Here is a 25543-nt window from a genome sequence, read left to right as displayed (position 1 = left end):
CGTGCAGACGTGGAGAAAGAGGTGAGGGAGTAAGCAGCACATGAACCTCACTCTTATCTGAATGGGCAAAGGAAGGTTGAATACATACACATACACACACTTAAACACACACAAAGAATGCGGTATAGAAATACATTAACCTCAACAGAAAAACAGGTGGGGACAATGGGAGGTGAAAAGAGGAGCCAGAAGAGAAGGTAGTATTGGGGAGGGACAGTCACAAATAAAACAAATTTCAAACTTTGAAGACTGGATTTTAAAGGGGCAGAATTAAAAGGGAAAAAAAAATAAAAGGGTAAGAACTAATGATCCCCAGAGTCTGGCCAAGGAGAAGTGAGGAGGAGTGGTGAAAATGAAGCACATGGCTCCAATTATAAATCACTAGCATCAATCATATACTCCTTTTTCACCACTGTAGTTCTCTGTATAAAGGTGGTGGTGGTGGTAGGGCAGGAGTCAAAGAAAAGAAAAATTACAAGAGGATAGGATGGAAGGCTGTGATATATAATTAACTAACATAACCATTAATGTAAATGGGATGAACTTGCCATAAAATGGAGCAGTGTAGTAGACTTGATTAGAAAGTAGAACCCAATAATGTTACAAGAAATACACTTGAAACACAGACTTTAAAAAACAGACTGGAGTAAGATTTATTACTTCTCAAACTCAAAAAAGTAGAGGGTAACAGTCACGATCTCAGATAAGATAACAGGAAAAATAAATGCTTAAAAAAAGTTTAACAGGGAAACTACATAGTGCTTCAAGGCATCACTGACAATGCACATGGAGTACCAGTATAATACTGCACCAAATGATGTTGTATTTAACTACTTAGGAAAAGTTAATTGAATTACAGGGACAAACAGATGGCAAAAACTGTAATAGGGACATTAGCACATCCCCTTTCAGACCTAGTCTTATCTTAAAAAGAAAGAACTTAAGAACTTCAATAGAGTTTAAGAAAAGTTAGATATAATAGGTCTCTGGAGATTACTGAATGGGAATTGAAAAAGATATACTTATTTCTTAGACATATATGGACTCTTTACAAAATTTGACCATGTGTTAGGGCATAAAGATCTCGCAAAGAAATGCATGGAGATAGAAATTTTAATTATATCCTCTATTGACCACAACCCAATAAAAATTATAGTCAGTAAAGGACCTTTGAAAAAAATTAGTGGAGACTAAATAATTCAATCCAAAGGAATTGATGGGTCAAAGAATGAATCATAGAACCAGTAAATAATTTCATCAAAGAAAATGATGGCAACGAACCAATATGCCAAAACTTTTGGGAAACAACCAAAGCAGTACTTAGGTAAAAATTTTTATCACTATATACTTTAATCTACAAAAGAGAGAAAGAACAGATCAGACTAGTCAGGCAACTAAGAAAACTAGAAAACCAACAAGTCAAAAGACCCCAACTAAGCATAAAAATAGAAACTCTGAGAAATCAAGGAGGATGTTAACAACACTGAAATTTTTAAAAAGTTGAAATAAAAATAGGAGCTTTTAAAAAAACTAAAAATAAGTAAACTAATAGCTGGTGTGGTTAAGAAAAAGTGAGAGGGAAACCAAATTGCCAGTATCAAAAAAGAAAAACAGTATTCACAATAAATGCAGAAAAAAATTACTAGAAAATATTTCGCATATAATGCCATCATAATAAATAATGGAAGAATTTTTACAGAAATGTAAATTATTTAAATTAACAGAACAAAAAAAAGATAATTCAAATAACCCAGTGTTGGAAAAAGAAATTGAACAAGACATAAATGAATTCTCAGAGGGAAAAAATCTCAGGAAGAGATGGATTTACAAGTGAATTCTATCAGATACAAAATGAACAATTAAAGTTGTTACTACATAGACCATTTGCTACCTAAAATAATGAGTTCCTACAAAATTCTTTCTATGACACAAATATGTTGTTGTAAGGAGAAACAGGATCAAGGAGAAACAAAACAGAGAAAGAAAACTATAGATCAATATCCCTAATCAACATTATTGCAAAAATGTTAAATATTAGCAAAGACTAAAGTAATACATTAAAAAGATTATACCTGGTTCAATTTATATCTACCGTATTAGTTTAATTTAATATTAAGAAAACTATACATATAATAGATCAAATCAATAAATAAAAACAATAAAGATGACAAAGCTATATCAACAGATGCAGAAAAAATTTTGACAAAATTACAACATACATTTCTGTTAAAAACAATAAAAAGAATAAGAATAAATGAACTACTCCTTAATATGTCAAATAATATCTAGTAAAACCCAGAGCAGAATTATGTGTAATAGAGAAAAAGCTAGACCCTTTTTTAAATAAGATCTGAGAGTAAGGCAGGGATGTCCATTATCACTGTTATTATTTGATGTTTTTTTACAAATGGTAGTGATTATTATAAGAAAAAGAAATTGTGTAACTAAATATAGGAAAAGAAGAAACAAAATTAATGCTTTTTTGCAGGTGATATGATGGTCTACTTAGAGATTAAACTAAAACTAATTGAAAAATAAATTTTGTAAAGTATCAGGAAATTAAGCAAACCCACATAAATCATCATCTTTTGGGTTCATTATTAACAAAACCCAGTAGGAATGGATAGACTGAGAAGTTTCATTCAAATAGCTATAGAATGTATAAAATATTTGGAAATATTTTATTCTCTACCAAGACATGTGACTCTGTCTTCTTATAGTCATGTTTATATGAATCCAACTACAAGACATTCTTCATAAGAAATGTAGACAGACTTTAATAATATAAGATACTGTTGTCCATGGTTGGACCATGCCACTATATTAAAAATGAAAATGACAACACTGCCTATATTTACATGGTGGAGAGACAAACAGGCAAGATTCTCTACAGTACCAAATCACAAACTATAATACAAAACAGTAATCATCAAAATAATTTGGTATTAGCTTAAAATAGAAAAGTTGATCAGTTCAACAGATTCAGCCTATAACATACAGAAGCAAATGAGCAGTGTGATAAATCCAGAAGCCTCAGCTATTAAATGCTCACAATTTGGCTAAAACTGCTGGGGAAACTGGAAGGCAATTTAGTTCAATTTAGACTAAGTGCACTCACACCATATACCAAGATAACATTCTATTGGATGCATGACCTAGATACAAAAGATCACATAATAAACTTTTTAGAGAAGCAAAAAAGGAAAAAAAAAACTTTTGCAACTATGCATAGAGAAAGAGTTCATGACCAGAGAGGGAATAGAGAAGATCATAGAAGAAAAAAATGGACAGTTTTGATTGTATAAAATTGAAACATTTTTGCACAAACAAATGTAGCTTAAATTAGAAGAGAAACTCTTAACTAAGAAAAAAAATATTTGAAGTAAGTTTCTCTGATAAAGGTCTGATATCCAAGCTACACAAGGAAGTGTTTCATCCTTATGCTCCCCAATAGATACATTGTGAAAGGATATGTATAGATAGTTTTCAAAGGATTATTTTTTTTCTTTGGGGAGAAGTATTTTGGAGGGAGAGGGTAACTAGTGATAGTGTTGTGCCACCCCCCACCCCAAGATAAAGAAAGTCATTGAAGCAATTTTTTAAATGTCCCCAAAACAGAAGGAAGTCAGAGGAAAACAGCAGCACGTCTTTGAAAGTTAAGGTGTTGCTTTTCTTATTTAAAAAAAGTGGTACACATACAGACTCATGGTTTTACACATACCTCATTTTCTGTTCTTCTGATTTGGGGGTATGTATTCTTTCCCCTGTAAAATAGGTATCATAATGCTTGTACTGCCCACCTCAGATGGCTAGTATATAATAAATGTATAATGTATAATATGTAATATTATATGTAATATGTAATAATATGTAATATGATAAAATGTATATATGAGGGTCTTTGTCAACCTTAAAGTGCCATAAAAATGCCAATTATTTTCTTATCGTTACCCTTATCCTTCAGGATAAATCCCTGATCATGGGCTAAAAATGAGATTGAAGTAGGGGAAAAAGATTACATTCAAAGTCATCCTCGAATACAGAGACTAAACATGTCATCATTGAAAAAAGCAGTACCCTTGAAACCTATACTCTTAAGACAGCACCAACAGGTTAAATGATTTGCTCAGCATCACAATCAGTATGGCTTTGTCGCCAGTACTATCCACTACATCACATCTATCCTCAGATAAGCTGAAAATATGAGCAAAATGATTAATTCCCTAAGGACCTAAAAGCTAAAATGAGGTAGTATCTCCTACCAAGTTTCCATGACACCCAAGGGTTCTAACCTAATAAATATTGAGAAATCTTCGTCCTGTACTTGTATCCATCAGCATCAAGAACTGGACTCCAACTTAGGTGCATACTTTTGTCGGTTTCTTGATTGGTTAAGAAGCCCTCCTTTATTTCAAGTGGAAATGCCTCCTGATTTAATTTAAACCAGTCTCCTCTTAGGTTTTTAGCCAGTATAGAGAATAGCTGTTGGATTTGCCTCCTCAGTCCTTACTTATAGTATAAGAATAAGAGGAAATGATGATCACAGTGGTAATCAGAATGCTGAGATTTTGCCTGGCAAGCCTGCTCAAGATTGTGGTTGTCACATGGGAGACTTTTAGCCAATCAGAAACTGTCCTTTTTCTTTTCTCTTTAACAATAGAAATCATAACAAAACATTGTCTGCTAGTTGAAGCGCCTGCCTTATGTCTAATTCTCTGATTCTGTAGCTGCAAGAGACTGTTCTACTCTTGACAATAGCTAATAGCCATGCTTCAGTGTTAGGTACCTCGCCTTTGTCTTTCTCTTCAAATACTGCTGTTTATTTTTATCCAGATGTTAGCTTGATATTGCATTGTCTTTGCAAATGGGCACAGGATAGTACCATAAGTCCCTAGAAAGTGTAGCTTTTATTTGTCTTGAATGTTTATTTGTTTGCTTTTTAACCAAGTAGTGAGCTGAGATTTCTTAAGATCTCTTATTTGATAGCCATCAGTCCAGGGGGTAAAACTGAATTTTGACTTATTCCTTTAGTTCTCCTTCCTTCTTAATCTGTGCCACTTTTGCCTCCCTTTCATGGGGAAGAGGGGCCTGTCTTCCGAAGTTTTTCTTTCTCTCCTGATTAATTTCCTCATTTCTAAGGTCTCAGCATTTTATGACCGTTCATGCTCAAGTGTGAGCCATTGATAGCATCTCCAGGTGTTACTCTTCCCAGGTATATATGCATTTCAAAGTAGAGATCTTGTGCTTAAAAATATGAAGGAATGGACCTCTAATAATGCAATTTAAGGCATTATGGCAGACTAGTGGAGGAGGTGTGTTTTACAATTTATTTTTATTTAGTGTAGGAAAAGGGCCATCACCCATCTAAGTTAGAGTATAATGTAAGCAAACACCTGTGCTGATAACTCTATTGCTTGCCTGAATTAGTTGGTTTCCCTAGTTTCTTCTTACCTCTTTTCCAGCAGAGATGGGGAATCTCAGATTGCTCTACATTAGGTAACATTCTTCGAGCCAAGATACATTATAGGTTACCCCTCTGTTGGTGGATGCAAGGGCTGGCACTATCATTACTACCTGACAACAGCAACCTGCAACTGATAGCACACCCAGCATACCTGCATTGTGCTAGAGACGTTGATGAGACCCAGGGACCCATGCCTCTGGCCAGAGTATCCAGCACAGGAGAGGACAAGGAGCAGGCCATTCATGGTGGCTGGGATGTTTTAGGAGTCCTGTCATATTTGAGTGCTTTCCAAACTCAGTACCAGAGAGTTGAAGAACCTAGGCATGTAGGAGCTTCATGATTGACAATGGATGGAAACCAACTACGGAGTCTTATGTATAGTTTTTGCCTTTAAAATGTTAGATAGGTACTTCTGTGCTTCACTAAGCTGTTAATTTGCTAAGCAAGTTCAGAAGCCAATATCCTGAAATTACTTTTCCCTTGAAAATAGTGATCACCGTCATAGGATTTATTAGAATTGTAGAACTTCAGGTAAAACCTGAAGCATGAATCCCTCTACAAAAGGAATGTCCAACTCAAATAGAAATGAGGGTCACTAGTCTACCTGTACATAATGTAATGTTATCTATATTTTATTGTTAGCTTTATTTTATTAAATATTTTCCGATTACATTTTAGTTTGATTTGGTCCACATCTGGGAGTATTGTGGGCTGCGTGTGTGACTCCCACATTCTCTCTATAGATGGATTTCAGGAGTTCCGTGAGCTTGGGATGGGGGGAAAAATACAAACTAACCTTTTTTTAAAAAAAAATCATTAATCTGAGAAGGCAGTTCCATGACACAGAAAAAGGGTAAGAACTCTTATTCTGTAGTATCCCTGGCTCTTGGTCCTCTAGCTTTCTGCTTGAAGACCTTCAGTGATGGGAAATTTACTACTCCCTCCTAATTGTTAGGAATTTCTTCATTTCATGAAACCCAAATCTGTAGCCTCCACACATTGTGCCAGATTCTGTTCTCTGGAGGCAAGTAGAACAAGTCTGGTCCCTTTACCACAAGTGAGCTCTGCAGATATTCGAAGAAAGATATAGTGTCTCCTCTATGGTTCTCTTCTCCTGTTTTACATAGTCCCACTTCCTTCAGCTGGTCCTTATGTAGTATGGTTTTGGGCCCTTTTCATTTGGGTGACCCTTCTTTGTATGTATTCTTGCTCATTGGTTTCTTGTGTAAAATGTAGTGTCCAAACTGGATATGTTAATCCAAATATAGTGGGATCAGTTCATTAGGAGCCTAAAATGGTAGCTTTGAGCTAAAAAGTCTTACTTACTCATGACCATATGTCTTTGATTTGACTTAATTTCTTTTTGACCCTAAAGCCAGCTTACAGGTGAGGTGGCGTCCCTGCCCCTGGCTATTTAGATTTTTGTCCATCCTACGGGCTATTCAAATCCTAATGCCTTCAGAAAATTGTTTCTGATTATTTCAAAGGTCCCTTAATAACCTCCTTGTATTCTGAACATTTTATATACACCCTTATTATTTAACAATGTAGAATCCAAAAAAAAAATTAAAACAAATAAATGTTTTTCTCTGTGTTCCTTTCCAAATCCTTCTTGAGTCTTTCTTCTACCTTTGGCCATGTTTTCTTTTGCCCTGTAATTGTAATCATCATATATACTGTTCCTATTCTGCTAATCACATTTTACATCATTTTACAAAGGCCTTTTTGTATTTTTTACATTCATTTTTCAAGGCATTGATACCATTTATGCCATTTTCATGGCAAGCAAGCCATAATTTATTCAGCTATTCTCTTAGTGAATATATGTGCTGTTTTCAGTTTTTTGCTATTACAAATAAATCTGTGAGCATATATTTTCTTACTACCATATTCCATGCAGTGTGCTAGCAGATCAATCCTACTCTAATCCCCACTGTTTCTTATCTTCAGTCTTTCCCTCTCCATTCTAGTTTCTTATCTGCTGCCTACAACTATACCTAGTTCTCTATCCTTAAAAAAACAAACAAGCCCACACTTGATCCTTCCATATCTGCTTGCTATGATCCTATATCTTTCTTCCTTTTTTGTAGCTAAAATGCGTGAGAAAACTGTCTACATATGTTGCTTCCATATCCTTATTAGAAAAGAGGAACTGGTCACAATGACTGTATGTACCTTTTTCTAGAAATAATTCTAAAAAAGGGATGAGCAAAATAGGACATTACTTTGAGAGCATGGTAAGGTCTAGATAAGATGTTTGTTTTTTAAGGATGTAGGAGACTTGAGCACAATTGTAGGTATAGGGAAGGAATGGTAGCTAGAGAGGGAAGGAGGGGATAATTAAAGGGGTAATGTACTAAAGAAAATGAGATCAAGGTCATATAAGTCCTTTTTTATTATTTCATGCCATTTTTAGGGAAAGGAATCCATTGCTGAGGTCAAAAAAGGTATGAAAAGTTTCATGATTCTTATTTTTTATTACTCTCTAAGATGTTGATACCAATCAACAGCCCACTGGCAACGTATTATAATGCCTTCTTCCCACAGAGACCTGACAACATGAAATTTTATCATTTCCTTCTTAATTTTGCTATTCTAGTGGGTGTATGATTTTCTTAATTTGCATTTCTCTGATTATCAGGATATTTGAGCATATTTTCGTGTGGCTATTAACAGTTTGTAATTTCTGCTTTAAACGCTACATATTCATTTTCTTTGACTATTGCTCCTTTGAAGTATATATATATTAGTCTTATAGTTATGTTTCATTTTTTTTATAGATCTTGGGTGGAAGACTTTTGTCTGATGTATTTACTGCTAGCATTTTCTCTCTGCCCTGTTTTGTTTCCTTTATTTTTAGAGGTATTGTTTTTTGTTGGAGAAAATTCTTTCATTTTTGTATAAGCAGATCTATTAATTTTGTTCTCAGTCCCTGATGTAGTTTGATGATAAACTCTTATAGGTTGCTTTACATTTTTGAAAGTACTTTGACCTGTATTTCTTCTTTTGACCACAAAAGTTGGGAAGATTTTTTCTTGACTTTATGGGAGAAGTTGTGACTTGTCCACGGTCATATAACTAGCTAGTGGTAAAGTTAGCTAGTGTTAGCTATCTTATTTGACCCTCACAAAAACCCTGGGAAGTAGATGCAGTTATTATCCTTATTTTACAGAGGAGAAAGCTGAGGCAGACAGGTTAAGTGACTTGTCCAAGGTCACATAGTAACACTAAATGTCTGACATAGGATTTGAACTCAGGTCTTCCTGATTCCAGATCTAGCATAGCAATCTATGCTGCCTAGCTGGCTCAAAAAGTAGTGACTTGAACTTGGATCTTTCATGCCATTTTTAGGGTAAAAGTGCTAATGAAGGAATCTATTGCTGGGTCAAAAAAAAGTATGAAAAGTTTCGTGACTCATTTTATATTGCCGTATTGCTCTCTAGTATGTTGGCACTCCCAATCTGTTAGGCTTTACACTACTCAGTATAGTAGTTACTTAAAAAACACATGTTGATTAATTTTCCATATTTATACTTTATATATACATGTGCACAAAATCTACATGTGTAAAGATTTTTTTATGCAGTCTTCAAAAATAGAAGCTCTAGAAAAAGCTCATTTTAACATTGTAAATATTTCTGTCACTCTGAAGGGTGTTGCCATCTCTGAAAAAGACTGGAGAGATGTGGACAATTTAGACATTTTGGCAGGTTATATAATAAGAGTTGTCATCGTTTGTTACTATTAATACTAGTGGTATTAGCTGTTCCCAGAAAATGTACAGTCTATCCAAAATAACCAGATTAGTACATCAAGATCATAGTTCAAATCCTAAATAATACAGTTATAAGTCTAATTATTACATGAATGAAACACAAGGTGAACCTAATAGAGATTTTTTAAAATGAATTCTTAAGATTTTAAAGGCATATTTATGCTAGTACGATTAAAACTAATCTCTAGAGTGATGGTAGCAAACTCAAACAAAAATGGAAACCACAAAACCACACGTAAGAATCCCTTAGGCAACATATTGACTTAGAAAATGACATGCATTTATATATATAATATATATGTATATATATTTTAATTAAAACACCAATACATGCATTTTAATCTGGTTCTGGTGCCATGTTGTGGGCCACGTCCAACAGGCTGCAGGCTGTGTGTTTGACCCCTTTGCTCTAGAATATCTATCTTGGGGAGAAGTCATTAATATTGGTCTGTTGATCTTTGGAACCAAGTATTCCTCTATTGAGGGACTTTATATCTTCCCTTTGTGCTGAAACTCTGTAGCATTTACCCTAATAATATTTGTACCTCAACTTCAATAGGAGGCAGCCTAGTACAGAGCAAAGAGCTCTGGTTCTAGGGCCAGCCATCCTGGATTCAGAGCCTACCTCTTAAGTCACATGACCTTCCCAGGCCTCATTAACTTTAATGGTAAAAGGAGGGGGTTAGCAAAGATGGCCTCTGAGGTCCCTTCCTGCTCTGTTCTGTGACCTTTGATCAAGAATATTTTCTGGTCTCATAACTTTCATTTTTATTTTTTGTTTTGTTTTTGCATGACATTCATTTCTGAATATATTCCCTCCCTCCCATTCAATGAGCCTTTCCTTAAATAAAGATTAGATATATATGTGTATGTATACACATACAGACCGTTCTCACTTTAGATAAGTAGACAGTTCTACAGACCTCTATATAAAGCACTTTTTATTTAATGTGGATTTGTCCATGGTTGTGGGGAAGGGAGGGAGGGAGGAAGGAAGCTGGCACAGGGTTCAAGGATCTACAGGGTCCAGGGAGACTCTTAGGTACCAGAGCAAGGGCAGGCACTCAAGCGAGTGGAGCCGAGCTGAGGAGCAAAGCAGAGAGAAAGCACACTACTATACAGTTAAGTTAACTTAGGGTTTGTTTGGGTTTTGTTTGTTTGTTTGTTTTTGGAATGTGGATTTCTTTCAGAATTCTTTACATAAAGTCAAATTTGTGTAATGCAAATTTACATAAAGCAAGATCTATCAGTATATATAGAGAGTTCAGCAAAACCTATTGTTTGACCCATCCACCACATCTGATAGCAATCTGCAGTATTCTATAGCCGTAGCCTTCAGGTATGCAATGAAGAGGAGGAATATATTTTCTCAGTTTCTCTTAACTTCCTTGCAATTCCTTTGGGTCTCCAATTATTTGTGTTTGGTCTCATTTCAAAAGTCTTTTTTTTCAAATTGAGATAACTAGAGAAAAATTGGGCTGTGTAAGTATTTTGATTTTGGATACTGATAAGATACATATATGTAGATACATATTCCATTGGTTTAAAAGATAATTTTTCTTTGACCTTTCTCTTTGAACATTTTGGTCAATGACATACCTTTTAATAGTACTTCACTATTTACCTTTTAGAGCATCTTGGGGAGTGGTGTGTTTGTACCAATATAATACTCTTAATACAGGAATCCTAGGTGTGAAAGTATATACAGAAACACACAACTCAGGTAAAAACTTGAATTGATAAGATAGTAAGATTCATGCAAACTAATTGAATTTCCAAAGTCCTTCATAGCTAATAACTACTTTTTAAAAATCAATTCATTATTTCAAGCTCCTGTGATATCCTGTGACCCCTCTCACCCCCAACCCCACTGATTTGGTAGATTGCCTTCTTTGAATGTTGCTCTGGCAGAAAAACAAATCGCTCTGTAACTAACTAGTTTGTGTTGCTTTTTGTACTTAGCCTGACTGGTCCTCAGGTAACAGAGGCACAGTCCATAAATCCTTGTACTGGAAGCCTCTCTAACCTGGTAAGACTTACTGGAGCTTGTGTTCCTCTGATAGAGCCTCATTTCATCGTCTACTTGCAATGGGAGGAGGACTTGAGGTTTATCAACAAAGTTTTAAAATGTCTGAATCCAGTATATAGCTTCATTGGTCCTCAAAAGCCAGAAATCAGAACATCGAAGATTAGCTGTCTCCTAACATCAGAATCACTACAAGTGTTAACCCTAGGTTCAAAGCTCTGTTAGTCAGTCATTCATCAATAAGCATTTATTATATTCCTGCTGTGTGCCAGGTACTGTGCTAAGCTCTGGAGATACAAAAAGAATATTGATCTACCTTTCTCTTGAGAAAGGAAGTAGTAACTAAAGGGAACAGAGGCAGGAAATCTCAGAAGTTGGAAGGGACTTTGGAGGCCCTCTGGTCTTCAGCTTTATCTGAGGCATGAGAGTCTTTCTAAAGTTAGATTTCCATCTCCCCTCCATTGGAGGGGACTCTCCACCATGCTACCTCCATGTCACCTCCAGTGACTCTCCACCCCACAGTAATAGATAGGACAGCAGGACTATCACGTTACTTGCTCTGGACCCTGTATGATGCTTCCATGACTGTGGCATAAGATCTCATTTGCTTTTTTTGGTTGTCATATCAGATTTGTATTAATTTTTTAGCCCTACGATGTGCTAGAGAGACATTGTAGGCGATACAGAAGATATAGTCTGGGCCCCCAACAGCAGCTCATGTTTACATGGCACTTAAAGTTCTGCAAAGTGTTTGCCTCACCTTAACCCAAGGAGATAGGAAGTGTAGCTTTTTATTGTCCTCATTTTACAACTGAGGAAATTGAGGTTTAGAAAATTGTGACTTGCCTGTGGCCACCTAGGTGGTGTCAGTCAGTACTTAAACCTAAGTCTTCTTATTAAAAATGCAGTGCTCCTTCCTGTTATGCCACACTGCTCCTTAGAGAACTCATATTGTAGTTGTGGAGACCCAACTAATTCAATTCAGTTCAACAGATAATTTATTTAAATTTCTACAATGTACAAAGCCCTGTCCTGGGCACCAGGGATACAGAGGTTAAGAACAATACCCCTTGAACTCAAAGAGTTTTCACTCTAACGAATGGAAGCATTTATTAGGTACAGAGCTGAGCACTAAGGGTACACACACAAAAAGGAAAAAGATGCCCTGCCCTCAAGGAAATTATATTCTTTTTGGGGGAATGATGACTAGGGAAGGGTGAATGGCCAGTGAGGATGTGTAAAATAAAACATGGCTTAAGTGATCTAAGGCCACTATTAGATGTTGCAGACCATAGGAGTTTGCACTCACTCAGCAATTGAGAATACTTTTTCTGGCAAGGCAGGAATCTCTCTCTCTCTATCTCTCTGTCTCTGTCTCTCTTTCTCTCTCTTTAATTCAAAGTGAAATGGGAAAAATGTGGAGGGGAAATCCAGAAGCAAGTACTAGAGGAAATTTAAAGAGAAAGAAAACAATTAGAATGATGAAAGGCTGAACTTTACTGGACAAGTAAAATGAGAATTATAATAATAATAATAACTAACATACGGCATTTAAAAACACAAAAACATTTAGTGAGCTTTTAATCTTTAATAGCTCAATAGGGTACTGAGATTTTGGGGACAGTTGTGTACCCCTTTAAGGTTTGCAAAACACTTTATAACCTCATTTGATCCTTATAATAACCTTAGGAGGTAAAGCCCATTATTTTCCTTTTTTTTATAATTGAGGAAACTGAGGCTCAGGCAGGTTAAGTGACTTGCCCAAGGTCCTCTCTAGAATGAAAGATGAACAACAAAAGCTATTAAATGCCTGAGGTAAGATTTAGACTCAGGTCTTCCTGACTCCCAAGTGTGTTGCTGTAAGCATTATGCCACCTAATTTACCTGTAGTAATCAAAAGATAGCCTCTTGGAGGAGGAAATTAAACTGGTTCTTGAAGGTTGGATAGTATTTGGCTAAATAGAGTGGACAGCATTATAGGTGGGGCTGTAAACAGCAGGAGCCAAATAAAAACATATCTGAGGGAGTTGTGAACTGATCCAGCCATTCTGGAGAGCAATCTGGAACTATGCCCAAAGGGCTATAAAACTGTGACCCTGTCTTTGACCCAGCAATACCACTTCTAAGGCTGTATCCCAAAGAGATCACACAAGGGGGAAAGGGACCCATATGTACAAAAATATTTATAGCAGCTCTTTTTGTGGTAGCAAAGAACTGGGAATCAAGGGAATGCCCATCGATTGGGGAATGGCTAAACAAATTGTGGTATATGAATGTAATGGAATACTGTTTTATTATAAGAAATGGGGAACATACGGACTTCATTTTAACCTGGAAAGACCTATATGAACTGATGCTGAGTGAGGGGAGCAGAACCAGGAGATCATTATGCACGATTACAGATACATGGTATCTGTGAGGACCAACTTTGATAGATTTGACTCCTCCCATCAATAGAAGGTTCAAAGACAGCTCCAAAAGACTCATGATGGAAAAAGCTATGCACATCCAGAGAAAGAATCATGGAGTATGAATGCAGATTGAGGCCAACTATTTGCTCTCTCTTTTTTTATTTTTTGGTTTTGTTTCTTCTTTCTCATGATTCATTCCATTGGTTATAATTCTTCTTTACAACTTGACTATTGTGTAAATACGTTTAATGTGAAGGTATATGTAGAACTTACATTGGATTATATGCCATCTGGGGAGGAAGGGGGGAGGAGAGGGAGGGGGAGAAAATCTGGAACCCAAAAACTTGTGCAACTGAATGTTGTAAACTAAAAATAAATTTCCAAAATAAAAAAAACATATCTGAGGTACAAGGGGTTGGGAAAAGGAGAAGAAGCTGAAAATTGGGCATCTGGTGCAACAGTTCCCATTTTTGCCTTGAGTTTCTTAGGCATGAGCTTGGGTTGATGACTTGTTCCTGGGTCTTCTGGATATGCTCAGTGGTGTAATGTAGACTTTGACCAACTCCTTGAATTGCATAGGATTTTGGATAGATGGCGACTGTTAGCAGACCCTTGGTTATCTGAAACAGTGTGGTGTCCTAGAAAGGCACTGGACTCAGAGCCAGAGGACCTGGACCAGATTCCCAGCTCTCCCATTACTACTGTGAACAAATCACTTCACCTTTGTGGGGCCTCAGTTCCTTCATCTATAAAATGAGAGGTTTGGTTTTAAGTTTCCTTTCAGCTCTAAATCTATGATTATATTTCTATCAGGTGTGGAAGGTATTGGTTTTGAATGTTTTCACTATTTTTTTTCAGACAACAAAAAGAGGTCCTGGCTTTATTTTTGTTGCAGTGTGAGTTAATTGTTATGATCTCAGTTTGGGGTGCTACAGTTAAAACTGTCAGTTATTGCTTTGATGCTTTTTGATCAAAGAATGCATGAAGAGGGGTCCTTCCTGCCTCTCTAAAGCATTTGACACCATTGGCCACCAGCTCCTGGATATTCTGTCCCGTCTTGGTTTTTCATACTGCTCTTCATGGTTCTCTTCCTATCTGTCTGACTGTTCTTCAGTTTCCTTTGCTGGATCTTCAGCCTTGTTATACCCACTTAATGTGGGTATCCTTCAAGGCTGTCTTCATCCCTCTTTTTTTTTCTCTGTGCTGTCTCACTTGGGTGTTACCATCAGCTACTGTGGTCGCAATTATCATCTCTGCAGATAATTTCTAGATCAACATATTCAGCTTTAGTTTCTCTTTTGCTCTTCAGTCCTATACATCACCAACTGTGTAATGAACATTTTCCAATAGGTATCTCAAACTCAGTATGTTCAAAACAGAATTAATTATCTTTTCCCTCCAAACCCACCTCCTCTTCTGAACTTCCCTATTACTGTTGAGGACACTGGCATCCTCCTGCCCAACCAGGCTCATGGTTTCCAGTCCACTCTAGAGTTTTGGGGGATATTCATGATTGGTGGGTATGAATAAAGAAGGAGAAAGGAAACTGAGAAGGGATGAGTCATGTAGGAGGAACTAAGAGAAAGCAGTATCATGAAAATCTAGAAATGAAAGAATATATAAAGGAGATCAGCGATGTCAAATGCAGCAAAGAGGTCAGATGCTCACAAAAAACTTTCGCTTGATAGGCCTCTGCTGGCACAGTGGACATACATGGGGAGCAGAAAACTACTATTAGCGTGTATGTCCTGGTTTCTGCTAAGGAGGAATAGTCTAAAATTTGTCACCTTTGTCCTGAGCGACTTGGAGAAGCACAGCTGGGCACTAGCTGGGCAGGAAAGTAGAGGGAAAGAAAGGGAAGACTTTTTCTGTTTTCAGGATCTGCATTTTCAAATCATAAAACCCTTTCAATCAGAAAGGATTTACCAAGGACCTGATGAGAACAAATATAAAGAAATGGCAATCTCTTAACCAGCTAATCTACAGTCTGTACATGACAGGGCTCTGTGTAACCTGGGAGTGCTCTGTGAATGCTCTGTATATGGAGGGAGCAGTCTAATTTTATTCTATAGCAATAGCCAATCCTCAGTGATTTCCTGGAGGAGAGATCACTGAAAGGTCATGTATTTGTTCTTTGTAGCTATTAGTCACTCTTTCCTCCTTGGCTTGTCCTTTTTATACCAGTCTAGACAAGGGGGAAGGACAGTTAGGTGGCACAGTGGATGGAGTGCTGGGTCTGGAGTCAGGAAGACTCATCTCCTAAGGTCAAATCTGGCCTCAGATTCTTACTGGTTGTGTGACCCTGGGCAAGTCACTTAATCCTGTTTGCCTCAGTTTCCTCCTTTACAGAATGAGCTGGAGAAAGAAATGGCAAATAGTTTCAATATCTTTGCCAAGAGGTAAGGGGGACTTGACAGCTTTGCTTCATTGTATCTGAGTTGCCCTATTTAGAAGCTTTTATCTAAGCCTTGTTTTATATAGTCAGTCTTCTGGCCCCATAGGATTGGTGGGAGAGGAAAGGTGGTGTTTTGCCTACTCAGTATGGTGGGCAGAAACAGTTGTTGCTCCTCAGGGTTTGTGAATCAGTGATGGGGGACAGATCTGCTGCCTGGAACCCTGATTCTTGCTATTTGTTGGCTAACTAAAGCTTTGTTTCACTAGCTATGAAAAAAAGACTTAATACTTAAGGGTGGCTGTTTTAAATGACTAATTAATGGTTGTAGAGGATTATAAAAATATGAAGTGCTGTGTAAATGCTTAATAATTATGTTAGCTTGCAGAATTGTAATTTCAAGAGGTGTGGTGTAGGTGTTGAGGTTGTGATTCCCTTTGAAGGGAAGGATAACAAAATTAAAGCTATTCTGAACTACCTTTTTTATTATTATTCTACACTTGTGCTTGCTTGCCTCCAAGAATTACTTTTATTTTTCCAAGTTACTACTCATTAGGGATGGCCAACTTCACTAATCGTTGCTTATAAATGCTTTTAGTTTGAGAAACCCAAGGTCTAAGACCTTGGAATAACTCAGAGATAATGATTTTGAAGCTGTATGATTGAACTAATTATTACTCAAGTGAGGTACAAAGTTAATTAGGGCAAGTGGCTTTTGGTCAGTTGATATGTGTGTGTGTGTGTGTGTGTACAGGTAGGGGTTACGTTGGAACTTTGCGGTATCTGTCAGATAGTGACAGGATAGAAGTATGGTTAATCACCTGTCATATTACTCCTGACTTTAATTTGCTGTATGCTTTTGTTGGTATTTATTTCTATGTACATATTAAGTATCATTTTAGAAACTTAGATAAAATATAGAGGTCAAGAGGAGTCCTCTTCATAAGAGGCCTTTACTGAAGACCTTTGTATACTTTACAGCTTGTAGAGTCCTTTATTTCTATGACTTCTGGTTTGCAGAGTACATTTCACATTGGAGCGTCACAACAAATGCTGGGAAGTGTGTGCTACAGGTGGTATCTGTAATTTACAGATAAGAAAACTGATGCTCTGAAATGCTGAATGACTTAGCAGTAGGTATCGGAGGCACAGTTTGAGCCCGGGTCTTTCGAGCTGCAAGTCCAGCACTCTGGTCATTATGCAGCCACCCAAATGTGGGCAAGACAGCAGTGGTATCACCAGGTTTATAGACTAAAGAAATTTTATGGCATAGATGATAGTGCTAGACTTAGAATCAGGAAGATCTGAGTTCAAATGTTGCCTCTGTCAATTCATTAACTGGGTGATTCTGGGCACTGTTTTCTGTAAATCCCAGCTTACTTTTATCCGAGGCTCAAATGAGATAATGTACATGAAGTACTCAGCAAACCTTCAAGTGCTCTACAAATGCCCGTTATTATTATGCTTAGTTAATGTTTAATTCTGTTCACATGTGTCTCTTTGTTCTGTATTTTTTCCCCACCTCTTCCTCTCAGTGGATTCTTTCCTGACACGGGGACTGATTGTTGTCTTTGGGACTAGTTAAAGAGACATGTTGAGGCTGATGTAGCACTTACTCTTCACGATGTATGGTACCTGAGGCAGACATTTGTGCTTCCTGCTTCTCTGGAGAAAATCCCAAACTCCTTACCTTCACCCTTATCACCCATGGAATAAACATTTTAACTTTAGATGTTAAGGACATGGTTTACCCTTGTTTCTCTGTAGGGTTTCTATGTGAGCTTGTACATGAGTGACTTGATGGCATAAATCAAGTAAGCAGTAAGCTCTAGTTTTGTGAATTTGATAAAATTATTTTGACCTTTTGAACTAGGCAGGCCAGTGTCCTCTGCATCTCCTTTAGGGCTACAGTGATGGGGTATGTGCCTGAGTCCCCTATGTACCCAGTCTTATTCAGAAAGTTATTTATAACAACAGGGAAAGTTATATCATCACTTCTGGAGGACTCAGTGCAATCTGTTGTATTGGATGTTGGCACTTGTCCTGGAGTTTTGTTTTGTTTTTATATTCAATATTCAACCCTGTGCTATCATTTAAATTCTTATTGCAGACCACACTCAAACACTACTCTGAAAAACAGAGGCAAGATGTCTTTAAATTGTGACCCTGTAAGTTGCTTTGGCCCTCCTGGACTGTTTCAATAGCCTTCTGTTTGGTCTTCCTGCCTCAGCTCACCCCATTCCAATCTAGCCTTCCGTTCACACTCAGCTGTCTAATTGGTCTTCCTAAAGTGCACGTCTGACCATGCCACCCTCTTATAAAGTCAATTCCCTGTTATTGATGTTATTGATCCCCAGGATCAAATATAATATCCTCTCTTTGGCTTTTAAAGCCCTTTGCAACCTGGCACCTTCCTACCTTTCTACTCTTCTTGGACTCTACTCCCATCCATGTACTCTTCGATCTCCTGACCATGGCCTTGCCCTTCCTTGAACACAGTGCTCATCCCCTGACCCTGATTGTTTTCATCCAGTGTCCCCCATGCTTGGTATTCTTTCCTTCCTCATCCCTTCTTCCTGAATTCCCTGGCTTTCTTCAGGTCCCTGCTAAAATCCTACCTTCTGCATGATGCTCATACCTTTAAGATTGGCTCCAGTTTATTTTTTTTCTGTATCTTGTATGTATCTAGCTCTTTGCATGTTGTCTCACCCATTGGACTATGAACTCTTTGAGAGCAGGGAGGAAAGGGAAAGAAAACAAACATTTATTAAGTACCTACTATGTGCCAGGCACTGTGCCAAGCATTTCCCTGATATGATCCCATTTGATCCTCACAACCACCCTGTAAAATAGGTATTATTATAATGCCAATTTTACAGGTGAGGAAACTGTAAAGTAAACAAAAAGACTTATAAAACAAAAAACAGGGACTTATTTTGCTTTTTTTTTGTATCACCAGTGCTCAGCACAGCTCATGATAAGCACTTAATAAATGTTTGTTGACCTGACTGAATAGTCACAAATTAGAGTTGTAGACATTGATGAATGAGTGGAATGAAAGCAAAATAGATGAGGCAGAATTTGTGTCTGTGCAATTGAAAAAAAAAAAAGGTAGTCACCACAAAGCTGTTTCTATATCAAGAGAGTATAAATGAGAGGTTTGGTGGCTTAAGAGGCATTGCCTTGAGAGGAGGAAAGCTAACCTCAGAAGAGTAAAAGTAGAAATACAATTGACTGTTTAGTGTGAATTTGAAATCAAAAGAGTAGCTTTACTGGTTCAAACTAAAGAACTTGAATTAGATTTTGGAAGGAGGTGTGTAAAGAGATGTGTAAATGGTACAGTTGAGCACTAGATTTGGAGTTGTAAGACATGGGTTCATATCTTACCTCTGCTCTTGGACCAGTCATTTGATCTCTTTGGTTGGGCTTTAGTTCTTCATCTCCATAATGAAGGGTTTAGTTTTTATGGCTATGAGCCTGTGAAGGAGGTTATTGTTTTGAAAAGATGGTGAAGTTTCTTATCTGTGTTTAAATGATAGGCAGATCTCGGCTGAGCTACAAAGGTTGGAATGTGGTGGAAGTAAAGAAAGAATAAACAGTATGAATCAAGGGCAGGATGACATTGTATGGGGAGCCCCACTTCCTTTAGTGGGACCTCTTGTGTCAAGCTAGCAAGGGTCTCAGTTGGTAGGGCCACTGTTTCTGTTTGCCACATACAATCTATTTTCTGATTCTTTCTGGATGATTTGAATTTAGAAATCTTAGCAAACTGAAGCTTCTGAAATATCTGTGCCATAAAAACAAAGGGGTTCATCCTTTCAGGGCCCTCTGATACATACTGTCAGTTGAGAATTTAGAAGCTTTGGATTTAAAGTGCTGCTCCTCTTGGAGGCATATCTTTGGTTGTATCGTTTTACTGTGCCCATTGTGGTCTTAATAGTGCAATGTGAAATCCACTTTAGGGGTGTATGCTTTTTGATACCTTACGCTTAAAAGCATATATAAAAAACTAATAAACTTATTCTTGGGAGCAGCTAGGTGGTGCAGTAGATAAAGTGCTAGGAGACTCATCTTTCTGAGTTCAAATCTGCCCTCAGACACTTATTATCTGTCAGACCCTGAGCAAGTCACTTAACCCTGTTTGCCTCAGTTCCTCAACTGTAAGATGAGCTGGAGAAGGAAGTGGCAAACCACTCCATTATTTTTGCCAAGAAAATTCCAAATGGGGTCATGAAGAGTTGGACACAACTCAAAAACAACAACAACAAACTCATTCTTAAAACATACTGCCTCCCTTAGTAATACTATAGTTCTGAACTTAAATTACTTTTTTAAAAAATTTACCTGTAAATAACCTTTATTCAACATAAATCTAAATTAACAATATTTTCTTTCCATTGGATCATGAAGAGGACATTAAGCATTCCAGACAATTGGATATCCAGTTTCTGGTTGAGCACTTCCAGTGACAGGAATTCACAATCTTTCTAATGAAACAGCCCGCTTTAATTTCATACTTCAACTTCTTAGGTCTTAGTGTCTTCATTAGTAAAGTGAGTCAATGACCAACTTGCTTTCCTGATCTACAATTCCATAACTATACTTAGGAGGGTATCCCTGCAAGTTTTTCTGGATTTGATGACAAAAACATTTGAGTTTAATCCATATCCTTGGCTATCATAGAGCCATAATGAAAGGTTCTAATTTTTTTGGTTTTCTTTTATATGTAAACTGTACCATCCCTTTGATTATCTTAGAACGTTTCCCCATGACCATTTCTAGCTTCAGTAGATTTTTTTTAACCAAACTCTTGTGAACTTAAGCCTCTTTGTCTAGCAGCTTCTTTTTGTTTGTGGTAAATTCTGTTTATATCCCTTTATATTGGGGAAGCAGATAAGGACTGGAACTGTAATTTCATTGGAATATGAAACTCTCTCTACCATGCATGTCAGATCTGTGTTTTTTGAAGTTATAGGCTTAGAGTTTCCTAGAGCATTACAAGGTTATTTGTCAAGATTCACACTGCCAGAGTCTGTCAGAGTCTGTCTCAGTCTCTGTCAGAGATGGAATTTGAACTCAAGTTTTTGTAGCTCCAAGGCCAGCTCTCTCCTCACTGTATGATAGCTGTCTATCCCTCTTCTCACAAATACATATATGCATACTTATGTATACGCAATAGATATATAGTGCCGTTATCAATGCATATAAGCCATTTTTGGACCTTATTTTTCACATAGTATACATATTTCTATGTAGCAAAATATTCTACATGCATGCCAGTTTTAATGGCTTTTAAAATTCCATGCTATTTACTAAGCCACTCCATTATGGTTGGGTATCTGCCATTATATCTTGATTGAAATGTGTTCGTCACAACTGCATATGTACGTTGAGGGAATAAGTTCTGTTTGTCACAATGTTTTAGTTACCATTTTGTGAGTAAAAACCAAAGCTTTCTACCCTAGGATATCAGTAATAAAATCGTGTTGTTCATGTACAATCAACTCTAGACCCATAGGATCATAGATTTAGAGTTGGAAAAGACTGTGGAGTTCATTAAGTCCCAGCTCCTTATTTGACAGATGAGGAAACAAACACAGAGGTAAAATGACTGCTTGCTCAGGGTTATATAGCTAGTAAGTGTCTGAGGCAGGATTTGAATTCAGGTCTTGCTGAGTTGAGCACTCTTATGCTACCATCTAACTGAATTCTTTGGGAATTATCGATTGCAGTTTAAAGAAAATTTGGTGGGTGAGGGGTCTGGCCTGTGACTTAATGGTGATCAGGAACTACTCACCTAGGAAACTACTTCTATCAATACAGTTTGGTCATTATTCAGTAACTGACAGTTTTAGAGAGTTGCCTAGGCCACTGAGAGGTTAAATAACTTGTCCACATTTGGTCATTTGGACAGTATGTATCAGAAGTGAAACTTGAGCCCAGCTCTTCCTGACTCAGAGGCCAGATTTCTATCTTCTATGCCATGCTGCCTCTCCCTTGTAATTTATATCCATGGTAAATATGACATTTAGGTCTACTGACTGGCTGCTCATTCATTGAGCAAACAGCATTTACTATGAGCAGGATATAGTGCTACCTTCAAGAAAGCCCCTAGTCTATGGAAGGGCTTGATCTGTGGCCATCTTAGACACTCTGCAAGGTTTTTTGATGTTTCTATTTTTCATTACAATCATGTTTTTTGATCACTGTGCTGGGAAAGAAATGAGAATGAACCCAAGGGTTCAGGCAGAGAGGGAGATCCATCTACTGGAGTAATTTTGGGGGGAGGAATTGAACTAATGTGAAAGAATGGGGGAAACTAGAAAACTTCCTCATAGATCACATTTTCATGGTGTGATCTCACAGAATTTTCACAATGTTAGACACACCCATATGTAAGAGTATGTAAAAAGCAAAACAAAAATTCCCCACATTTTAAAGCCCAAATATTATTAGCTCAGCATGTCCATAGATAGGCTCAACATTCATCTTTCTCCATTCTACATGTATCTTTTGTTATGTAAGTCTTGGAACTCTGGAAGATATTTTATTGATATATCAAGGTAGCAGAATTTATGGTTGCCATGGGAACCATTGTGCACATAAAACATTAACTCTGCATTGGCCTAGCAGTTCTTTGACAGACTTTCTTAATGAAGGTCTAGTGAAGCAGTGGTAGGTATTGAACCCTTGGGTGTACAGTGCCAGCCTGGGCATATATACTGTTATGTGATCAAAGTACATATTTTAATACTTTGTCCTGAGAATTGACATATTGAGAAGGGAAGATTCTTTTTGGATGTAAGTCCAAAGGATTTCCTTTAGGTGGGAGTAAAGTGAAAAGTCTGCACTCTGGAGGAGGACTTTACATGAAGCAAAGGAGGTGTTTTGGGAGTTCATGACAGACATGTTTTTAAAAATATGTATTTTTAAAGACATCCCCACAGTAACAAAGTGAATCACAAAATAAGACAAGAAGTGTTGGGGGGAAGAGGGAGAAGCTTCTCCCCACTACCATCCCCATGTAAATATGCAACATGCTCATGTGAAGTTGAGTAACAATCATATGGCCCTGTGATTCCTTCCTTGCCCCCTCTTTCCTCCCACTTTTGCTAAGGTTCTTAAGGGCCTCTTTCTGGAAAGCAGTCTGGGTACCAAGTTCTCTTCTCTTAACTGGGCTGAAAGAGATGGACTTTTCTGCCCTTTCCTGAGCCTGGAGAGCTTGGACTCCTTCTCACCCAAGTGAAGAGGGGAAGCCACCCAACTGGAGCCCCTGGTTTCCCACGTTCTCTTGCTTCCTCTGTTAGGAAGTAGCCTGTGTCCATGGGGCTGGGTGTCTGGGATCTTTGTGGGCTTTTCAGTGGAGAAGGAGGTGGCAGCAGGGCGCAATTCACTGGTCAGGGTATGACAGCCTTCCAGGGTCACATCTGATTGTCGAAGACTGTCCCTCCCAGTGCTTCAGGGCCTCTCCTCGTGAACTGGGAGCCAAGGACACCCTACAAATGAAGTCATTAGATTTGCCAGTGTCATAGTCCCAGAAGGTTACCTCTGATGTCTTCGTGGTCAGAGCCAGGAGCTCCACCTTAGAGGAATTCCTCATTAAACTCAGGATTGAGAGTTTTCTTCTTTTCTGATGTTTTGATTTCTTCTCAACATCTGGCCTCAGGTATGCCTTCATGTAGGGGTCTGAGTAACCACTGACTGCTGGCTTCAGGAGAGGCACATAAGACAGTACCCACAAGTAGCCCCTGATGCTGAAAGCTATAGGTGAGCCTGAGCCAGATTTTACCCATTCTTCCAGCAGGCGCTGGCCCTGCTCTGCTTGCTCCAACTCTTTCACGTAACAAGAAGTACCTCTCAGGAGTATATGTCATAGAAGAAGGTGATGCCAACAAGACCTGTCACTCCAGACAGATATTGAAGTGCTTCTAGGGAGGTTTGAGACATTAAAGTGGTCTCCCCAGTGAACTCATTGTGGCTTAGCTTGTCCTCATCACAAACAGATCCTGAGCACCTTTTGGGTGATGTCCTCATCGGTAATCCCCTAATACATTAAGTCTTCATTCCACACAGGGTTCAGTATGTCCCTCTGAGTCTTGGTCTTCAGCTTGTTGTCCTTGTAGGCTCCTGGTAGGGGGTGTAATTTGATGTAGGGATCAGCCAGTTCATTGATGTCTGTGGCCTTTGAGGCCCTTAGCCCTGAGGATCCTACAATGGAGAATGCAGGTTGCCTGGTCAGAGAGAAGGTCAAACTCCAGGGTGCCCAGGGCAGTGGTGTCATCTGAATCATAGGGGACCACTTCAGTCCCCTCCTTAGAGGCCCCAGCCCCTTATATATCAGGTGACAGAGCCAGGGGGGTTAGGCTGGGTGTAGCTGCAGCTCCAGCCCTATTTATAAATGGCAAATCCAGTTATCCTTGGGGCTGTGTTTTTAAAAGTCTTGCCTTCCTGGTAGTAAACAGGTTAACCATAGCAGTGGGCACTAAGTGCTTGTTTTATTTATGTTATCCCATTGAATCTTCTTAATGACCTTATGGAGCTATGTTATATGCTGTGGGAGTTCAGATACAGGAGAGAGGACTTCAGGCTAAGATCACTCCAACTTTAAACCACTGACGAATTTCAAAAATCAGATTCCAAGCACAGCATTTATGAGGGCTCTGACTAGCTTGATCATCATTGATTGTAAATCCTTGCCAACCAGATGTGATCCCTCTCTTGATAATCCTCAGATGAGCCTCAGATGGTTGTCACAGGTTTCTTTCTCTGAAAGCTCACTCTTCCTGGTGAAAATGTATTGGGTGATAGCCTCCTATAGAAAAAAACTAGATCTGCAAACATAAAGGCTAGCTAAATGAGAGTGGAGAGAGTGATGCCATCAGAGCCATCGAGACTTGAATTCAAATTCTGCTTCAGACACTTATTAACAGTGTGACCTTTGGGCAAGTTGTTTTAACTGTGTGGACCTCAATTTCCTCATCTTTAAAATAAGGTTGTATTTGATGGCCTCTAAGGTCATTTCCAGCTCTAAATCTGTGATCCTCTGAAGCCATTAATATGGGGCCCAGCGCATGTCCCAGAGACAGGAGAATTTTTGGTTTCTGAGTTTTTGTTTTCTTGCATCAACCTCTCTTTTTTTTCTTACCAACTTTTTTTCTTTCCTTTTGATAGACAAGTCTCTCACCACTTAGGATTTACAAGGCAAGGTATAGAGAAAGCAAATTGTGATGATTTTGATGACTACACAAAGCACTTGCATTATCTATTCAGACTGTTAGTATTATGATATAATGGCAAGAACACTGACTTTAGAATTAAAGGACCTGGTTTCAAATGTCACCGCTGTTTACAGTCTAGATGACATTAGGCAGATTACCTCCCTGATGAATTCACACACAGGCCCAATGCAGCTTAATAGCCTAAAACTACATTTTGCTTTTTGGAACACCCTGTATAAATGTCAGCTATTATTATG

General features: G+C 38.0%; 1 protein-coding gene and 1 pseudogene across 6 annotated transcripts in view; one reads left to right on the top strand and one right to left on the bottom strand.

Annotated features, from left to right (window-relative positions):
• The window catches only part of ASAP2 (ArfGAP with SH3 domain, ankyrin repeat and PH domain 2), a 256386-nt gene that overhangs the window by 19880 nt on the left and 210963 nt on the right, over window positions 1-25543 (top strand). The gene's annotated exons all lie outside the window — the stretch shown is intronic.
• LOC118841244 overlaps window positions 1-25543 on the bottom strand; it is a 59234-nt pseudogene that overhangs the window by 18814 nt on the left and 14877 nt on the right.

Source organism: Trichosurus vulpecula, chromosome 3, assembly GCF_011100635.1.
Source record: "Trichosurus vulpecula isolate mTriVul1 chromosome 3, mTriVul1.pri, whole genome shotgun sequence".
NCBI classification, from domain to species: Eukaryota; Metazoa; Chordata; class Mammalia; order Diprotodontia; family Phalangeridae; genus Trichosurus; species Trichosurus vulpecula.
The sequence above is the reverse complement of the archived record's forward strand: the minus strand, read 5'-3'. Positions and strand labels throughout refer to the sequence as shown.